Consider the following 22438-nt stretch of genomic DNA (forward strand, 5'->3'; position numbering starts at 1 on the left):
CCTTTAACATTATCGCCTTATGTTACAGTTGTGGTTTGCATCTAATTTTAAAATTTAATATTGATAACCTTTGGCTAATATTTATCACAGTTTTGCTGGAAATATTCATGATTTTGAAACGGCAGGGAAAACGGAAGGAGGTGTCACAGGAGACGGTGATGGCCATACCCGAAGATGACGCCGCCGATGGGGAGAGGGCTTTGGATAAGACGTTCGGGTACCCGAAGAATTTCAGGTCGAAATACGAGCTCGGGAAGGAGGTGGGACAAGGGAATTTTGGTCATACTTGTTGGGCAAAATGTAAAAAGGGTGTTCTTAAAAATTGAACAATTGCAATAAAGATTAGATTATTTCAAAATCAAAGGTTACCTGATTTATAATAATATCAATATTCGAATTTTGAATCTCTTTGTAAATTGATCTAATATTGGTATGTAAATTGTTCATGTAGATGACAACTGCTATATAAATTGAAGATGTGCACCGAGAGATTGAGTTGTTAAAGAGTTTATCGGGTCATCAACACATGGTTCAGTTTCATGATTCTTTTGAAGATAATCAGAATGTATACATAGTTATGGAGTAAGTATTACTTATTTGCTTTTATATAAATAATATTAATAGTTTAGTTTAGTTAGTTATGATATTAATATAAATAAATTTGTGGTATTTGGTTGATTGTGTGAATGGGGAGAACTTCTTGACCGTATTCTAGCAAGGTGATAATATTAACTATTTATGAAATATACGCTAGTTTTTATCTTGAGGTTCGTTTGTTTGTTTTCTGAATTATAGTGATTTTTGTTTTTGCAAAGGTAGAAGATATACAGAAAATGATGCGAAATCTATTGTTGTTCAAATTTTAAGTGTGGCTTCTTTTTGTCATCTTTAGGGTGTTGTGCACCGCGATTTAAAATTTGAGGTGTGTATAGTTTCCTGATTATTTTCGGTTTGATGATAGCAGACGCTAATTAGATGGTATTATTTTTGGGCTGAACTATCTTTTTAGCACGCGACAAGAAGATTCGCCTTTGAAGGTTATAGATTTTGGTTTATTTGATTTTACAAGACCAGGATAATATAATTTCTAAATAGAAGTTTTTAAATCTTGCTGGCAAAATGACAAAAATGAACTGCAATGAAAACCCAAAACCAAACTGTTTCAAAAATCCACAAACTGAAGTTTCAGTTTTTTGTTCGGTTTTATCCTAAAACTGACCCAAAGCGAATAGTTTTATAATAATTTTTAAAATTTTTTATTGTATTTATTTTCTTTTATATAAATATAGTCAATGTTTTAAAACCCGGACCGGGCTAACCGGTAGCCACAGTATTTTTGACCCATACTTATTTTGGCCACACCCGTTCTGATCCAAACAAATCTACCTTTTCTTTTTCAAATGGATCGTTGATCCTAACAAATCGACATGTTCTTAAAAATCAACTCTTTCAAATGGTTCTGACCCGAACTGGGTGAACTTTTCTCAAAAATGGCCCGGTCTGACCAAATGGGTTTGGAGCAAGATATGTCATTTTGTACATTATTTACTCGTGTTATGTGTATATTTATTTCTGGGTGCAGGTCAACAAACACGGAACAAGATTTTTGCAAGTATTGGACAAGAAATATACAGCATTCTATTACTTTCAAAATTTTGTGCCAGTCTTAGCATATTCAAAGGTTTAAAAAGTTCAACAGTTTCTAAATAGTATTGAGTTATGTACCATTTTTACCGACATTTTGCAATTGAATTCATGATTCATACACTAAGCGTAGGACACCAACTTCATTGTAATGAGACAATTGTTGGCATACTAATAATTTATGTTTCTTTAGTATCTGCATAAGGCAATGAATGAAACGATGCTTTTTTTTTGGGTTTAGTCAGATCACATATCTTATTCATCAGTGCTCATTTGTTGTAATTATATTGCTCCACTACGTCCTTCATAAAACCATACATTGAGATTGGCTATTGAATTATATAAAGGCCATGCAATTAAGTTGTAGTAGATAATTATATATTGGATGGTGATTATGAACAAGTCATAATTTTTTCCCCACTAATGTGGCATAACTATGCACAAAAGTAAATAACACGATTGAGCATAATAAGTAGTAATTATACAAAAAACTGAAGTTGTTCGAAATCAAGAAACCCAAAACCAAATATTCTTATTTGGTTTAGTTTTAATTATCTTCCATTAAGTTATACATACAACCTAACATGTTTTAGAGATGGTAACATAAGTTTTTGATGTGATACCATAGCTTGAATTTAGCCACTACATGCTGGTTCTTTTCTCTTTTTTATAACTCTACACATTCTAAATAACCCAATCGATACCGTAACGAACAGACGCAATACCAACCAACATAAAACAAGTACCGTGTTGTAAAATGTCATGTCGCCGCATCGCGTGTTCTTTTACTAGTGTGTGTGTGTGTGTCTCTCTCTATATATATATAGATATGAAAACTAGTATGCGAGATTATTTGCCAAGACACGTTAACTTAATCAGGTCGGTTTAATAAAATAACATTTATTATATATTAAATAATATATATAACAATTTATAATATCATTTAAACTTGAAGAAAACAAAAATAAAATATCAAACCGCGTCCTAGGGGTTGTAACCCACTGTCACACCCCGACCAAAGGCGGCAGAACATGTCGGGGTACAACGGATTGTCCAAGAACACAAGACACCATTAAAGTGACAATATTTAATCGACTCATTAATTTCATAAATCAATACAAACACATCTTGTTCGTACAAAACAAATTTGAATACAAGTAAACAAATATAAATTGTTTATTCGACTAATTAATTAGTGGTCTCAAAACAAACTACGTTACTCAATTCTTCGTTCAAGCAATTATCAAACCTAACATTGCATAAAATAAACTTTGTCAACATGAATGTTGGTGAGCAATTTTCATAGTTTTTGAGTATATGAATACAAAATGAAATCCACAAACTCGTATATGAAACAATAAATAATAGCACACAACTTGGATAAACAACTTGAAAATAAATAAATGTGGCTCTTTTCGAATCGGTAACAACCATTCGTACTCGGAGAAATGAGGCACCTTTCTATATGGTAACAACCAAATATACTCAGAAAATTAGGCCCTATTCTATTAGCACTTAAGCTAAAATAGTTAGGGGAGCGTATGATCATACTTATTAAGGCAAACCAACCGAAAGCGATAAACACGTTAGCAAGTAATCATATAGAGCATATAACACCAAATAGTGCATTTATTTAAGTTAACGTATACTATAGAGTTTTGCGGTTTGAGACACAATGTATAAATCACTTTTGTTTGAAAACGTATGCAATGTCACCCCCAAAACGTAAAGATGAAAACGGGGGATGAAAAGTACTCACATGAAATAAATAACTTTAAGGGTTGTTTGTGATAAACCAGGATAATAAGTTCAACGAGTGAGGTCTAGGTTAAAAGGGGTTTCGGTTTAGAAGATGGTCTTGAAAGACTTTAAAGTAAAATAAAGTGACAATTTAAATAATTAATTAAAGTTTAAGGTTTAAAATGTGAATACTTGAGAAATTAAAGTAACGGTTTTTGAAAAGTACGCTTGCTCGAAATTGGGTCTCGATATTCAACTCATTCGTTTTACTTAACCATTTATAAGTAAATATGTTGGGATTGGTTTAATGCAATCGTGAACGACCCCTTGTTAGATATACCAAAACGTGATTTTAACAAGTGTTCGGTTAGTCGGTTCGGGGCTTGATAAATAGTCAAGTCTGAACCGACATTCCAAAGTGATAAATATCATGAGATAAATTTTTTAAAACAAACACTTAACTAATGTTAGAAGTTCTATTAAAGGAGAAACTCTAAATATCATCTTTAAGCGAGTGTTTGGTTTTTATCGGTCCAAACTTGTTATAAGATCAAGTTTTATTATACATACCAAGTACTTTAAGAAAACAATTAAAAATTAGTTTATAAAATAGTTTTAGAGAAAATATGAGATTTGGTGGCTCAAAACACACTAGTGTGTCTTAAGCGAGTGAACTCTATTTAGTTCGCTCTTGGTTCGGTCTTTGACTCGGAATAATACCGAGGATGGTTGCCACATACCCAATACCATATAACTTATTAAAATGAACATAGAAATTATAATAAACAAATCTAGCTTGTAACATATAAATAAATCATTTTAAATATAAAGCATTTAAACAATAGTTCGGTTTTGGTTCGGTCCTTGACTCGGAATAAAACCGAGGATGGTTGCCACATATCCAATACCATAAAACTCTTAAGATAAACTTAAAATAATAATTCTCAAATCTTTCATAAAATATGTTAACAATAAAGTATTAAACAAAAGTTTGGTTTTGGTTCGGCTTTTGACTCGGGATGAAACCGAAAATGGTGGCCACATACCCAAATACCATTGAACTATTAAAATGATTTGGAAAATAAAATAATTAATAACTAAACAATATTAACAAGCTTAAACAAAACCAAAGCATAAATTAAAGTATTTAAAACAAGGATTGCAATAATCCTCCATGTAGCCTTGCCTTATAAGCATTTCACCTCAACCGACCATGACTGGAGAATTGAAAACCGATGGAAACAAGGGGTATATATTATATATATGTTACAATAACAATTTTTAATTATATGGAGTTAGTTATAAACAAGGAAGTGGTTCTTATTTGATTCTCAGAAGTCAAACCAGAAAGAACTTGAAAGATGCAGCTTGGAGCTTAGGTTGAGAATGTTTGGAGAAGAAGGAACATCCAAAAAATGGGTGAGACGGTATTGTTTATATAGGCAAAGAGTAAGGGTTTGTGGGTAGTGTTTCTTTCAAGAATTTACATGCAAATGGGGAGGTTAATTTGGTCAAACAAACCATAAAACAACAAAAATGAGCTGGGAAATACTGCAGACACCCCTAGGTGCTGCGCGACCACCCTTGCATTTGGTGTCCGCGCGGCGCGAAGCTCTAGGCGCCGCGCGACCACCCTTTACCTTAGTGGCCGAGCGGCGCGGCGCCACTAATGGTTGGGGTTGGTCTCCAACTTTGATCAATTGTCGATTTGGATCCCTAAAGTTCGTTTTAAGTCGTTTTTAGTTATAAAGAGGTGTTTTCGCGATTCAACAAGCGTGAGATGATTATGAAACATAAAATCTATCATTTTAATAATCTTGAAGGGTTCAGGATACAAATCGGGTCGGTTTACAATGCGAACGCAAAAATGAATCGAAAAGGAAAATGATGAGTCACAGTCTTCCCTACTTAAGAAAATTTCGTCTCGAAATTAAAATAAACTTAAGGAAAAGAGGTAATTACTAACGAATGTCATTTTTAGTAAAGCAATTGTAAGAAAAATTTTAAGCAAGAGAATAACGTCAAGTCCTTGCATGACTCGAAAAAAGCCACAAATCATAAACACAATAAAGGCACGTATATATAGGATGTACCCGCGGCGTATCCACCATGCTTTATCATCTTGCATTTATACCATTTATCTGCTATCATTCTCGGGTCCGAGTTATCACACACAAGCGTACTTACAATGGCTTCCATGCGAGGATGTCGATAACTAAGTGTGCACCCATAATTATTTAGATCGTCATATGGTCCACATTGTTCGTCCCATTTTGTGGTTTAAAAGGCATATTTGAAATCTTAAATATTAGAAACGTACATAAAATTTGTTGAATTTTACCAATATTGACAATCCAATACTAGCGGTTGAAAATTTTTGAGGTTGGCTTTTAAATACGTGGAAAAAATGGGATAAATAATTGAAACAACTAAAATCTTAAGATATAAACCAATGTGAAAATAACATTCGGTTTAAATAAGTAAAAACGATGGAACAAATAAAAAAATTAGGGTAAACAATATGAAATGAGATTTGAAGTTAAAAGTCATCAAGATAAATGTCAATGTCTATAAATCGCTGTACTAAATAAAATCGATAAATGAAACCTGATAATGAGGACTGCAATAAGTGAAAAGGAGAAATCCAATAAGTGAGAATGAGAAATAAGTGTAACTGAGAAAAATCCAATAAGTGAGTACATGAGGTTGGGATAAACAACGATACCATTAACAATAACATCGTACGATGAGTTTCATACGTGAACAAACTTGAGGTTATAAGTATTGGAGGATATGATTGCGTGAAATACAATTAAATATCGTGAGGATGAAGTGAGTTCTTTGGGGTGACATATACATGTATAAAACATAAAACAAACAAAAATTTGATTAACTTGACATAATTATCGATGAAATGTGATAAAATGTGAACACGGCTTCTATTGTGAAACCATTTATATAATCATGATTATAGTAACGGTTTCCAATAGGGCCAAAACATGCGGACAGCCACACATATGTCGTTGACTGAGTAAATTAAATGATGTGGAAAAATGCATAGAATTGTGTTTTGCTTGAAAAGCATAATACTCAAACATGAACAAACATAGTCAGGAAAATATCGTTTAAAAATGCAAACGGAATTTTTTTAGCGAAAATGATGTTTTGAAAGTAGTACACAAATTGTTATTGAATAACTTGAATTCGGTAATGAATAATCAAAACACAAAATGAAATCTCATGGCATAAAATTACCATCAAAACATCACATCAAGTGAAAGGAAAATCGTAATAACAGTGAGACTCGGAGTAATGACAAAATATGTAAATCGCGTATCATATACTCTTTTGAAAATATAAAAGAGAAAGTCGAAAATGAAGTCTCAAGTAAATCCGTTCTACCTCCAAGAAAATGTATATAATAACAAAGAATCGCGGTAACGCGTAGTTAGCGAAACATCTAAATTGCTATTAAATGAAAATCTTGTAAGTTAAATTGTTAAAGGAATTTTGCATACGTAAAGCTGTTGGATGATAATAAATCATGAAAGAATTGATGCTCGCGATAATAAGAAGTAATAATTCGCATAAATTGTTATCAAACAAAATTCATGTTACAATATTTAGTGTATGAAGCATTTATGAGTGTGTCCCAAAAAGGATTTGTGAAGCTGTAATCATTGAGTTTATGCAAAATAATGAAAGTTGTAATTTGTTGTTGAATAAATCTCGAATTCAAAATTCAAAATAAAACCTCGTATTTATAAATTTATTATGGGATTATCACCTTAGATGACAATATTTATAATCTTGAAAAAACGTATATAATTGTTTAATAATCTTTGAAAACAAATCCTCATAATAGAATTTTATTTTCATGAAAATATTATATTCTACAAAGATGATTTATAAAATATGAGCATAATACGTAAATCGTTATTATTGAAAGAGTTTAAAAAAATAAAAAATAAAAAAACTATATTTGGGTACATGAGGTCGTTATAAATACACTAGTTGTATATATATAAAAAAACATTTTGGGGAAAAATGAAGCTTGTGTGTATATGGAGAGGTTTAGGCACCGAATAGTGAGTGGTTTGGACATTATGTGTAACGATTCCGACGAAACCCGGTATACCCTAACCGGTAGATAATAGTTACGTCATATTTAATGTCGGATACATGAATTACCATAGTAATTATACGAGGATACAGGGTTCACTGTATTGATTGTACGTGAATATATAATTCATCGTATTGATTATGCGATTAATCGATCAATAGTTATTGAAACCCGAACGAATTGAGGGTTCAATTATAGACGATATCTATGATATTTAGTGATGTTATGAAGCATTAATGCTTCGGGATAAGTAAAGTACGGCACAGAAAAAGAATTTCGATTTAATGGTACGTCGGTACGTTAAACGAAACCTTTAATACCAAACCGAGCAAGAGATGATCGATCAAGCCGAAAAAGATGCGCGATAATTAATGATATGATGTTTTAAGTTAATAAATGTCATGGTTTAAGTTTTTAAAGTTTTTAAATCGGTTTTATATAAATTTCATTTTTAAGCCGAAAAAACGACCGTTTTAGCCTCGTTTTAAGCCGAATTAGACATTTAACCGAAAAACGAACTGGACCAGATTATCCAAAACATTATCCGGATTACGAGAATCCAAATATGTGGCCTAGGATGAAAAGGTGGGTCCCACCCCACCCTCTCAAAATCCCGATCGGATTCAATGGGTTAATCCCATTCCTTTTTTCTTTTTTCACACAAACAATTCAACAATCCATCAATTCTCTCAACAATTTCATCCAAAAACCGAGAGTTCTAGCAAGAAAAACAAGGTAATGATCGAGTTATTCACGTGTTCATCTTCGGTTCTTGAGTTTAATTGCAAGAAAATGAGGTTTCGAAGATGAAAACCGATTCTTGCATGATCAAGTGATGTATACGGGTTATACAAGGGATCTTGGTCCAAGAAAGGAGTTAAACGAACCAAGAACGAATTTTTACGGTTAAATCTTTGTTTTTAAAGCAATAACCGAAACTATAGTGTAAGAGGCTTGATCGTGAGTGTAACTTGCTTGGTATTGTGGTATGTTGTTTCTAGGCTCTGTGTTTAGTGGTAGATAAGGCGGAAAGACGAGTTTGTAGCTTGTAGTGGCGGAAAACGAAAGGTATATTCGGTTTATGTTCGGTGTATGTGTTTTGGGACAGATTGTTTATGGTTTAGAGGTAGGTCATGAAATTTTACAGGGATGTTCTACACATGAAAATAAGAGTTCTGTGAATATTTGGTAATTTTTGGATAAAGGATGAATATTTGGTGAATTTAATGCTCGGTTTTGGCCAAAAATGGTTAAAAATAGTTAAATATCATGAAAAATTCTGGAAAATTTCAGATAAGCTTTTTATATCATGTATAAGTCACACACAAAATTTGCGGTCCGTTGGAGAAGTCTAAGTAGGCTTTTCGGTTAAACGAGTTCTAGGGATTTCTAGCTCGGTTTTAGTGAAAATGGCATGTAAAAGAAGATTTTGGTTCTGGAAAAATTACAGAGGACTATGTGGATGGCAGGGGACATCCAGGAAAAATTTGGGATTTTCTAAGATCGTTTGGTATTTACGACATATTTAGTGTTTAAATGGTGTTTAAAAATAGATAAATAAATTTTAAATATAGAAATTAATTCTGGAAATATTTTTATAAAATTCCCCACTGTCAAAAAGTGATTTGTGCAAAATTTCAAGATCCGAGATCAAAAGGATAATTATTTGTGCAAAAACAAACTTTTAAAGTTTAAAAAGCGTAAACCGGTAAAGTTCGCATAAGCGAGCTGACTGGTGAATAAAAATCCTAAAAATGAACTATCTTCTTATAATGGAGTTAAACAAGTAAAAATAAATCATCCGAAAATAATTCGGATGATTTGGGTAATTTTAAACGATTTAACAGTTTCCGGTACGCTAAAGACGGAAACGGGTCCCGCGGCCAAACGGGGCGTCTAAACCGAGCTTTAATTTCACAACATAAACTAAATTATCAGTCAACCACTACTTTCGGGTCGTGTGTGACCAAACTCATTTTTGAAACGTAAAAACGGATAACCGTGCTAGGCACGTAAAACGAGAAAAACGACTAATAGTAATTGTGACCATGGAACTCTAAACGACATCACAATCTGAGTCCGGAGAAGTGTTTCTGGGTTAACCTTGCCCCCAGAACGGGTACAGTGCTGGGTTAACAGTGTCCCCAGATGTACCGGTTAACTTGGTTAAAGTTATATTAATATGAGTGTATAGTAACGATCGTAAGGGATCATATTACAGATTGGACATGTTAACTGATAATGATTGTTGTTACCTGCTTGCATGTGCTAAGGTGAGTTTCACGAGCCCCTTTTTCTGAATTGTTTTTAAATAGTTTCTCGGGGCGGAAGCATGTTATTACTGAAATGTTTAAATACATACTGAACGCATGGATTTGCGTGGATTTACATATATTTTATTGTACGGGAATCGTACGGAAATGTACTAAGATGGTAATTGTCTGAGTTGCTAACATTCTAAGGCCCCGGAACACGAGTGATTAACTGAAAGCCGGTAGAGTGTGGATAGTACTATTGGTCTGACAAACCCAACTGGTCCGGCATGGATTTGCTGATGTTTCCCAGCCAGTTGCACATGTCTATTTTGGGTTTAATATATATTTTGCTATGTAATGTTAGACATAGCGGTTTGGGGCAGTTCCGTGGGTGGGGGATATGCCACGGGTCCGTGGGCGGGGGATATGCCACGGGGGTTGTGTGTGATAGTCAGAGGTTTCACTTGTGGGCTCAGCATAATTACATCGATAATAATATTATTATATGATAATGATTTATCATGGTTTACTCGAATTGTGAAACTCACCAACTATTCGTAGTTGACCCGTTTTCTCACATGCTTTTCAGGTACAATTAAGATGAAGTGATTGCTTACGTGCTAAGTGCTTGATGTGTGTAAGATTTGCGTGCAGGATGTTAGGATACATTTTAACAAATAGAATTGTGTATCGTATTGTATGATGTGTGTATCACCTAGACGGTAACGAAATACAAGATAATGTAATTTGAAGTATATTAATGTATTCAGTTTTCTTTATAAACAATGTGGTTGATATCAGAGGTGTCTGTTGCATCCCGTTTACGTTTCCGCTGCGGTTGCGGGGTGTTACATTATGTGAAGGGTGAGTGTGTTTCGGGTGTCTTGCGTATGTAACATCCTGTTCTCTCGTTTCGGTTAATAAAATGAAAGTATGAGTTATTACGAGTTGGGCTAGTATTGGGTTAAATGGATATTGGAGTATGGACTTGGGTTATGTAGTAAAGAAGAAAAGACCATGGGCTTAAACCTATGATCCATAATTATATAAACCTTTATTACCAAATAATCCACTCATTTACACATATTCCATACACCACCCAAAACACACACTAAAGCTAACGTGGTCGTCTAGCGCTACGTCGCAAGAATATGGAAGTCATTGCAACAGTGAAGTCATACCAGCTGATTATGAATTCAAGTCTTTTTGAAGAAATCATCAAAGTGCAGTCAGAGGTGTTAGTGGATGAAGGGCTTGATGTATATAAAAATATACATCTTTTGAGCATCAAATCATCTCTAATAACTGCAACTTCTATCATAATATAGTTAAAATAACTACTTATCATGTAAAAATGTATTTTCAGGTGAATACAAGCCTCAAACGAAGAAACCAATGAAAAGCCAAAGAAAAACCAAAGAAAACCGAAGAAAACAGCAAAATATAGGGTTGTGCTTCAGAAAGCATGGGGCTGTGCTTCTGGAAACACGGGGAGGTGCTTTTGAAAGCACGGGCTGTGCTTTTGAAAGCATGGGGCCGTACTTACCTTTCAGAAAAGATAAAAATCTACAAGAAAAGACAAAATAGTAGACAACTAGATACGAGGCCTTGCTTCAATGGACACGGGGCCGTTGTAACACCTAGCTAAAGAGGAATACGCCCGAGTGTGATGTACAAATTGCTCAAAACACATGTGACACTATTAAGTGACAATATTATCTTTAATTAATTTAAACATCAAACACACATGTTTGTAACAAGAAATACAATGGAAATACAAGAACAATTAATAACTTCTCCATTTATTAATATAACCTAAGTTCTAGTGTCTTCTTCACGACAACATACCTCTACATAAGGTACCTGTAGCTTATATATAAAATAAATGTCAACTATATGAATAGTTGATGAGCTTCCACATTTTGATATAAGTACAGAAAAATCATACAATTCTATGAACAAGTGTAAAATGAACAAGTAAGGTCCTTTCCAGTTGGGATTGTGCACCAACGTACTCAGATAAGCGCAAGTAATGTCTTTTCCAATTGGTAAAAACCAATGTACTCGGATCGGGGGGTCCCTATTCCACTCATAACATCGAGGTCCTGAGTGCATAGGGGGGCGTATGATCATATTTATTGAGGAAACCATGAGCAAGTAATATTTGATCAAGTAAGCAAATACACACACAATTCGATGTAACGAATTGTAGTTTGTAAATAATAAATAAACGAAATTGTAATGTTGATAAGATATATATGCTACCCCCAAAATATGTAAAAGCGTTAAAAAGGTGGTGTGAGAAACTCACCTTGATGTTTAAGACAAATTTGAAATAAAACCGAAAGTACGTAAATGAAATCGAAGCAATTGAACGTCACGAACTAGAATTAAAAGCATAAAAATTAATATTAACTGATGACATAATAAAAGTAGATATTCATACAGGCACTATAAGTATTTTCTAAGCGATTCCTAGAATCCTTAGTATCAAAACAATCCCACGGATTATTAAAAGTTTGACCAAAGTTTGACTTTTCGTCGACTTTGACCAAAAGGTCCAAGTTGTTGACCATTGACTAAAAATATTGACCGTTAACCAAAATATTGACCGTTTGCCATAAATGTTAACTGACGACCCGTTGGTGACTTTTGACCAATTATCTAGACTTAAAATAGTCATAAGATATTCATAGTCGCAACCTAAAAATCGATTATGTAATTTGTAGTTAATCATTTTTTTCATGCAACCCTACGACTAAGTCACACTTTTACCAATATAATTTCTCATAAGTAAGACTAACCACTTAGTCAAATAGTTCTAAGTTGACCCATAAAGTCAAAATTCAATTTACCACAATCATTCTATTACAAATTACAATTATTTTTACTAACCAATATGTTGATCATCCTTAACAAGTTTTCAATCATCAAAACTGATTTTTATAACCAACCAAAACTTGTGATTAAATTACCAAATAATTCACACATATTCTTTCAAGTATCATTTATAAAATATATTTTTCTAATAATTTTTCAATTCACACAAATATACAAAATATTCACACTCTACAACAACCTAATTGCAGTCTCTGTTTTTTTCAATTGATGCAAGACCAATTGGATTATATTCCCACTTCAATTTATAACATTCTATAAGTGGAATAACACCAATATATATTTTCAATCTCATGTTATACAATTTATAACACAGCTCAGAAAATTTCTCTTTCAATCATGATTGCAACCCGATTTTATAAATTAATAAACACTAGTCAAACAAAGTCCAAAAATTACGATTCTTGACTTTTTGAAAACTTGATTCAAATTAATTAATCATAGTATCAAAAATCAATCAGAAACACCAACTTATCATCAAGTTATACAATCTACAATCTAAAACATAGAATCTGTCAACAAGAAGATTCAAACCAAAAGTAACAAAAATCATGATCCTTATATCCTTATGATATTTAATCATCAAGGAACAATTTTTTATAACCAAATCTCATATATTTCATTATTTTACTGATTTATGAAATAATATTTATGTACAAAAGGTTTCCATATTTTCTTTATTGACAAGACACACAATTTCTTTTAAAACCATCAAGTTGATCATCTTTTTATTTCTTATGATTACATGTGTTTCGATACTTAATCCCACAATTTCAAATCAAAGAAAAATAAACAAAATATATATTAACCATGCTTACTTACTTTCTTGATCAATGCTATATCACTATTTGTTTCAAGAATCACCCAACTTGGTTATGATATTTTGAGAGTGTTTTAGAAAAATAAAATATGTGTGTGTGTGATGTGATATAGACGGCCAAAAGGAAGAAAAATAAAAGTTATAACCTTATATGTTATTTACTCATCATTAACACAATCATTAAGACATAATTAATTTTATTAAACTTTAGGTTATGTCATATTTTATTACATGTGACATGTTACATTCTATTACAAACATTTTCTAGTAACCATATGTTGTGTACTAGTCTTTTTGTTACTTGTCATGTAATATAACATAGGTTATGTTATTTTAATTATTCACTTCTCCTACAACATATAAGTATACAACAACTAATCATGTTGCATGTAACACAATTTCACCCACCACATATAATACATGTAACATATCATGTAACACAATTTCACCCACCACATATAAAACATGTAACATATCATGTGTGACAAATTTATTATAACCTACCATATATTATAACATGTGTGACAAGTTTATTATTCTAGTTATCAATAACTAGTTACTCTCACTTAGGTCACCAACGACACTACTAACTCAATGTATGCATACATGACACTATATGCATGGGAGTTCATTAACTTAGTTAACAGAACTAACTGGGTTTACTGACACAGCCACGGGATTTAACTGAAAATGCCGGGTGTCACATCGGGGATTAGAAATGTTGAATGTTGAATGTATATTTTATTATGGACTTGAATATTATAATATGTTTTTATACATATATTATAAATAAATACCAAAAATTTAAAACGTGTCGGATTTTCGGGTTTGAAAAGTAAAGAATGTTACAGGACTTACAACTTTTGGAAATTTCGTCCCAAAATTAAAATAAAAATAAAATTTTAAAAGAGAACAACTAATATACGAAGTTGTTAGAAGTTTAAACAATTTTATACATACATAATAAAAAAATAGAATAACGCTGATTTTTAATGACCCAAGAGAACGCCACAAATAGAAAATATGACAAGGAAACTTATATAGAGGATGTACCAGCGGCGTATCCAGCATGCTCTTATCATATTGTGTTTGTCCCGTTCCCCAAAAACATTTCAAGTTCCGAGTTATTTCACACAATAATTACCTCTATCGTCGGATGGTCCATATAATATGCCCATATTGTGTGGTTTTAAGACATAGACCTTAGATATTTAAATAAAATTCTCATATATAATGTTAAAAATAAAAAATAATGAAATAAAAGGGTAAAACATTACAAAACACATTGTTATACCATTCAGGCCAAGGATAACGCGAAAATACTAAGTCAAATAAATGAAATCACCGTAGTCTGAACCAAGTAAACGACGTTGTAAACAAAATAAAAGAGGTAATGAAATTAAAGAATGAAAACATTTGAATTCTGAACATCGTAACATGTAATTGAAATAATGGGGTTGAGAATAACGTGGTAAGTAAACTTAGCATTTAACCAACGAAATATGAACATGTAATTTGTTAACGCATTGGGTTCGAGAATAGTTTAAATGAACGAAACTTTTAAGTATCAAAATACCATGATGTTTAAAAAAAAATGAAAATCTCCAATAGAATATTGACGTGACCAATGGCAGCATTGAGATGAATAAACATTTATATCTTAATAACATGTAAATTGATAATAACTTGAAATGAAATGGATAAACGAAAATGTTAATATTAACTTATTGAAATCGATTAAGTTTTTGAAAAGAAAAATTTTCAATAATAACTTTGTGCTTATCAAGTATATAATTAGAACTTCGAAATTAAAATAAAGTATTTGTCTAGATTTATAAAATCAAGAACAAGAAAATGGTTCAAATAAAACATTGAGTGGAAGAGAAGTACAAGAATAAACAAAACAATTTGTGTAAAAATATAACATCAGATAAACTCGGCATGTACATGAGACACAATCCTGGTTCTAAGTAAACGAATTCGTTTGGAGAGAACCGGTCACCGATAGTAAAATATAGAAATAAAATGAAAATACGGTTTACATTTGGTAACTATGTACACCTACATGTTCATAGTTCCAATTTCCACTTAACGGTTACGTTGATGGGAAATTGGTCATTGATCTTAGAATTCGAAATAACAAAAGTAAACCGATTTAATAAAGCGAATAAGAATAATGTACGAATTTACGTTTCGTAAAATACAAACGAATATGGATCAAAGATCAATGAACAATCAAAATAAACTTCGTAAACAATATTCTAAAGACGTGGATGTAAAATCACTTTGGGTATGTTCGAAAACAATACGTGAATGATAAGTTAAAGAAACGAAAATGTTGCTTGTGACGCTTTTCTTCTCGAATGTCGATTTATTTTGGGCAGGAGAGGTTGACGTGGGAGGTGGTGCCATGATTTCTTAGCCGAAACTCATTGGCGTTAATGAAGGGGAATGAAAAGAGAACTTTAATTTATGAAAATCGGTTGTAAATCGTGATGCTTTTAAATCTAATGGTGAAATAAAATTTATTTAGACCAAAAGTTTTTTTTAGCTATCGCAAAGACTTGCAAATTTTATGAAACTTTCACATAAAAACGAATGTTTTCTTTTGGCCTGCGGCCTAGGTAGAAAGGAAAGAAATGATATGATGAGTTTTGTAAAGATCTAAGTATTGTAACCGGAAAATCATGTAAGGTCGATAAAGGATGCGGTGTTAGGATATTACATGACGGAAACAAGTTAGGCCTTCCAAAGAATGACAGATGTGCTCGGGTCACCCTAATGATGGCAGACTTGAAGCATGTGGTCAAGGATATAATCAGGACAAATGGTTAAGTACATGTCTTGCAATTGGGCGAGTGGCGTTGAGTTTGGGTAAGTTTTAGCAATAAGTGGGTAATTGAATGTACCACAAATTAAAGTCTATCAACGATGCAGGGAAGTAAAGTGGAGGAAAAATTTACACATACTAAACAAAGGTCGTGTTTCTGTACGAGACTTTTCGGTTGGGATTGGTTTAAGTTTCCAAGAATTGGGCTGAGTTTGAATTTGAATTTATCATAGCGATGAAGGTGGGTGCGGTTATATGTGGGGTGATCAGGATCGCGGAGACCAATTTTCTTGATATCTTGGATTGTCATTTTGCGAGTTGAGTGTGATAACTAGGAAAACGAGAAGGTACGATACGAAACGTGAAGAATTCGTGTGACTTGGGACATTAGTATGAAAACGACTAATAGGTACATCAATAAAAACAGGTACAATCGCATGAAACAAATTTGAAATCGAAATTGGAATCCCCATGAAAAGTCATGAGTTTTCACCTTTCAATAAACGAAAAGCTCATAAATTATTGAATAATCATATGGAAAAAGTATTAAACTTAACAATAAATAGAAATATCGAATTGAAAATCGAGTGTTCATGAACCACCATGACTTTTAAATTTCAATTCTAAAACATAAGAGCAAATGAGTATATGTTAGTGCACGAAATTTTTGTCCGTAGCATTCGAATAATGTATATATAGTCTAGATTGTTTATTTATTGTAAAATGGCCATTCGCTATGGATTGTATAGCGAATGCGTCCATTCGTTAGTGATCTAGGCTAGTTAGTTAAGTTTATAAGCCCATTCGTTATGAAATATAACGAATGGAGGCTGGTTCATTAAGTTATCATCATTCGTTATGGAATCATAACGAATGGAGTCTAATTTGTTTATGAAAATATAACGAATTAGACATAAATTAACGAATTGGTGCTTTGGCCTATAAATAGGCATATCCATGCTCATTTGTAGGTGTACATATTTAGAGAGAGATCTAGATCTAAATTATGCTCTCCATAAGTTATTTCCGTCCACCATAATGTATTCATCCATATTTATCAATAAAGTAATAATTTAACGTTTAGATCTTTTACATAATCGATGTATCGTATTAGCGGCTAGATCCTTAACGGGTTTCTACAGTATAGCAATAAGGTAATCGAATTGAAATTCGACTATTCATGTATCACCCTGACCTTTCGAATTTTCAATTCTAAAACGTAGTAGTAAATGAATAAATAATAAAATGATCGAATCGAAATTCAACCATTTATGTATCACCATAACTTTTTAAACTTTCAATTCTAATACGTAATAGTAAAATAACAAATTAATCGTATTGAAATTCGGTTATTACATTTCGAAATTCTAAAATTTTAAACCGTAAATGGATGTATAAATAAAGAAAATGAGTAACAAATTTTATTTTTTTTAAACTTAACTATTGTCGTATCAAAATGCGTAATTAAATCGAACTTAAAGCTGAGTATTCGTGGATCACCACGACTTGACAGACTTTCAGTTAAAACACATTGTAAAACATAGCGAGTCGGACGTCAAACGTCGCATAAACCATCAAAAACTGAAAATCAAAAATCTGATTATTAAAAATCCTCGAGAATCTTTACGTTAGGCATAAGCCTTGGACTTGTGTGTGCTTGTGTAAATGAAGTAATTGAATAATCAGTATAACAGTATTTGCGTACATGAAGCATTAACAAATCATTATTAACCGAATAATGTGCATTGAATATTCAAATAAGGCTCACATAATTTCTAATAATGCAACCTAATTAGAGGTGGCAAATGGGTTGGGTTGGGTCGAACGAGTCATGGGTTGAAATGAGTCATGGGTCGAAACGAGTATGAGTCAAAATGAGTTCGGGTCAAAACGAGTCAATTAAAAAAAGGGTTATTTTGATTTGGGTCAAAATAAGTTAGGGTCAAACCGGGTTTTGAGTTTTTTTTTTTTTTTTTTTTTTTTTTTTTTTTTGTGAGCGAGAATAACGGCGGAAACATTTTAGTTTTTTTAGATTTTTCCTTTTTTACTTATATTTTAAGTTATGATTTTTTAATTATTTTTCTTTGAATTTTTTTAGGGGTTTTCTATTATCAAAAACCCACAAAAAAATATTCAAAAATAATAATAAAAAACTCAAAATATAAATCATAAACAAAAAAAGTAAAAACACTAAAATATTTCATACGTTGTCTTCGTTCCATAAAAAAAATCTAGAATCGCAACGAAACCGAAAGAATCGACGAAAATGAAACAAAGAAACAAAAAGCCAAAATCAGACCACATAAATCGAAATCGAAAAACCAATCAAAACGAAACTAAAAGAATTCAAACAGAACAAAAACAAAACTGAAAAAACGAACAAAAACGAGTCCGGAATCGACCAGAAAGAAACAAAAGAAACCAAAACCCAACACGTCACGGGTGAAAACTCGTGTTGACTTGAAACCTAAACCAAACCCGTTCTGATCAAAAACCCGTTTCGTGCCGAAACCTGTCTTGCGAAAACCCGTTTCGATCTGAAACCTGTCACATTTCCTTAGGACACTAACCCACATCGACCCATTTCTTTGAACTTGTCGACCCATTTTGACCAGAAAATAAAAGGATGAAATTTCAAATGACTCATTTTGACCCATTTATTTGAAACATTTTACCAAACCAACTCATTTAACTTTTAAAACAACTCAAATTGACTCATTTAAAAGGGTTTGGGTCAAGATTGCCACCCCTAAACCTAATCAATAAAGCAAATAAACTATAACCAACTAGAACACCACGTCTAGTGTCCCATCTTATAGTCATGACTCTGATACCAATCTGTAACACCCCGGCTAAAGCGGAATACACCCGAGTGTGACGTAAAAATTGCTCAAAACACATGTGACACTATTAAGTGGCAATATTATCATTAATTAATTTAAACATCAAGTACACAAGTTTGAAACAAGAAATATAAGGGAAATACAAGAACAATTAATGTAAGGCCCCGTTACCGGTGCCCTATTTTAGACGTTGAATTTACTCATAAACACAGTTCATACTATCAGAGTTAATAAAAACATTCGCGGAATATTAAAACATTCAAACCATTATAATACATGACCATTAATCCTTGTCTTAACGAGCATTTCAATTATTTAAACATAAAACTTTGTCGTTTAAATATCATAACATAACACTTCATTGAGATGCCAGTGCCTTCAAATCCATGCCATGTGCTTCCCCTCAAGCAAGTTGCCTCATTCTACTCACCTGCGTGCATACTAAAAGTCAGCTATGCTGAGTGAGTTCTAGTTAATCAGGCGACATACAATACATTCACATACTAACATATGCACCCGAACGTAATACCTTCATATTTACTTACATACTTACTTACATACGTACTTTCATTCTTTCTTTCGTACTTACATACATACTTTCATTCATACATATATGTTTTAAAGAGCATTTCGCCCTATAACCTTCGCTGATATTATTAGGGTCGGTTCCCTACATTCACCGATAATATTAGGGTCGGTTCCTTACATTCGCCGATACTATTAGGGTCGGTTCCCTTTATTCACCGATATTATTAGGGTCGGTTTCCTACATTCGTACTACTATAACATACTTGTCCTTTACATAACTACCTTGACAATATGTGCAATCTCCGAAGAGCGTTCACGTAACATCAACATATCATACATACATTGTTCATACATCATATATATTCATACATACATCATTCATACATCACACATATCAATCATACCTTTAACTACCACTTGACGGCACGTGCAATATCCTAAGATTGTTCACACACCGTCAAGCAATCATCATACATGAATCACACAAGGCATACACTTATCACCTAAGGTAAGTGTATTAACTATAACATCGAGTATTCACACAGCCCCGAAAACATAACAAGGAAGTGGGGCTAGAAACTCACCTGAACTCGATTACATTCACCATTAATTGTTATTCCTTTCCTCAGTTGTGCTCGACTAACTGTATAACAATTACACGTATCAATTAATTATCACTACTCACATCGCGTTTCTAGTCTAGTTATAACCCTCAACGAACAGGGATCCGGGAGCAGCGCCCCTGGCAGCAGGGTCTACGGGCGGCAGCCCCTAGCAGGGTCCAAGGGGCAGAGCCCCTGGCTGGGGTGGAGCTGTCTTATCACATTTTCCATTAGAATTTTGAATCATTAATTAATTTGCTAACTTAAAAGTTTAAGGGCTTCGTTGTAATTAAATCATTCTTTTTCTAAGTCTAGGGACCATTCTGTCATTTTGTCAAACTTTTAATTCTTACTTGGTTCTTAACGAACTGGCTTATCTTAGAGAACTAGTTCTTATAACGAATTGAACCCTTTAATGAACTGGTTTTTAACGAATCAGTTCATGTAGCGAATCAGTCCATGTAACGAACTGGACCTTCCAATTCGTTATCTCCTTTAACGAATGACTATAACGAATCAAGGGTGATTTGTTATCCTTCCCTTAACGAATTGAACACGAACTGAAGCTAGTTCGTTATGCTCTCATTGACGAATCAGCTAACGAATCACCTTTTAATTAGGTAAGTTCCCGTTAGAGAACAAGGGTTAGGTCAGAGAATGTCAGAAACATTTTCTGACATTCCCTTCCTCGTATTACCTTTTCCAGCGCCACCGCCGAAAAACCGTGGATTCGCCGGAAAAACTGGTTTTAAGTCGTTTTTCACCGTTTTTCGTGCCGTTTGATCCAGATCTGAGCTAGGGTGATCCCTAAGCTCATCTTAGGTTCGGTTTATACCCGATTCCATCCGGATCTCGTGACGTAAACGGTTTAACGGTGTCGGCTCGTCGTTTCGTGACCGTAACTAACGAGTTTAACATCATACTATCATTACCTTAGGTCGGTATCGATTCCTCTTCTATGTTCGGCTAGAGAGAGAGAGAGCTTAAGTGTGTGTTTTAGGAGGTGTATGGAATATGTGTAAAATGATATTAAATGGGTATTAATGACTTATATAATTATAGATCATAGGCTTAAGCCCATGGTCATTTCCCTTTTCCTTCATAACCCATGTCCATTTAACCCAACATTAGCCCGACTAATAATAACTCATACTTTCGTTTGTTAACCGAATCCAGAAAACGGGATGTTACAAGTCTTCCCTCCTGAAAGAGGTTTCGCCCTCGAAACCTAACTATTACATAAACAACTTTGGATAAAATTTGCGCATCTCTTCTACAACTTCCAATGTAGCATCCGATACCTTGCGATGCTTCCATATCACTTTAACGAGTGGGATAACTTTATGATGAAGCTGCTTTCCTTGTGGTCAACAATCTCGATTGGTTGCTCAATGTAGTTCAACTATTCATCAACCTCAATGTCCATTAATGGCACGTGCGACGTGTCATCGGCCAGACATTTTATCAGATGAGAAACATGGAAGGTTGAGTGAATTCCTTCTAGCTCTTCAGGCAATTCTAGCTTGTAAGCCACATCACCTACACTATCCATAATCTTAAACGGTCCAATGTACCTCGGACTCAACTTTCCTCTCTTCCGAAAATGAATAATTCATTTCCAAGGCGAGACCTTGAGCATCACATTGTCACTAACGTTAAACTCAATCGGTCGTTGCCGCTTATCAGCATAAGACTTCTGTCTGTCTTGAGCAGCTTTCATTCTTGCCTTAATCTGATCAAACTTTGAAGAAGTTTCTTGAACAACTTCCAAACTTCCCATCTCCTTTTGACCAATCTCTCCCCAACATACCGGAGTCCTACAGCGTCTTCGATATAACATCTCGAATGGTGGCATACCAATACTTGAATGGTAACTATTGTAGGAGAACTCTGCTAGATGTAGATGATCATCCCAACTTCCACCAAAGTCTAAAACACAAGCACGTAGCATATCCTCAAGGGTTTGGATCGTCCTTTCAGACTGTCTATCTATGTGAGGATGATATGAAGTACTGATGTTCAATCTCGTTCCCATGGCTTCATGGAACTGCTTCCAAAACCTCTAAGTAAAACGTGAATCTCTATCAGACACGATCGATAACGGTACTCCATGCTTGGATACAACCTCCTTAATGAACAAGCTTTCCAACGTTTC

Source organism: Bidens hawaiensis, unplaced genomic scaffold (genome assembly GCF_021521415.1).
Source record: "Bidens hawaiensis isolate Kalapana, Puna unplaced genomic scaffold, B.hawaiensis_p1.1 tig00004722_1, whole genome shotgun sequence".
NCBI lineage: Eukaryota > Viridiplantae > Streptophyta > Magnoliopsida > Asterales > Asteraceae > Bidens > Bidens hawaiensis.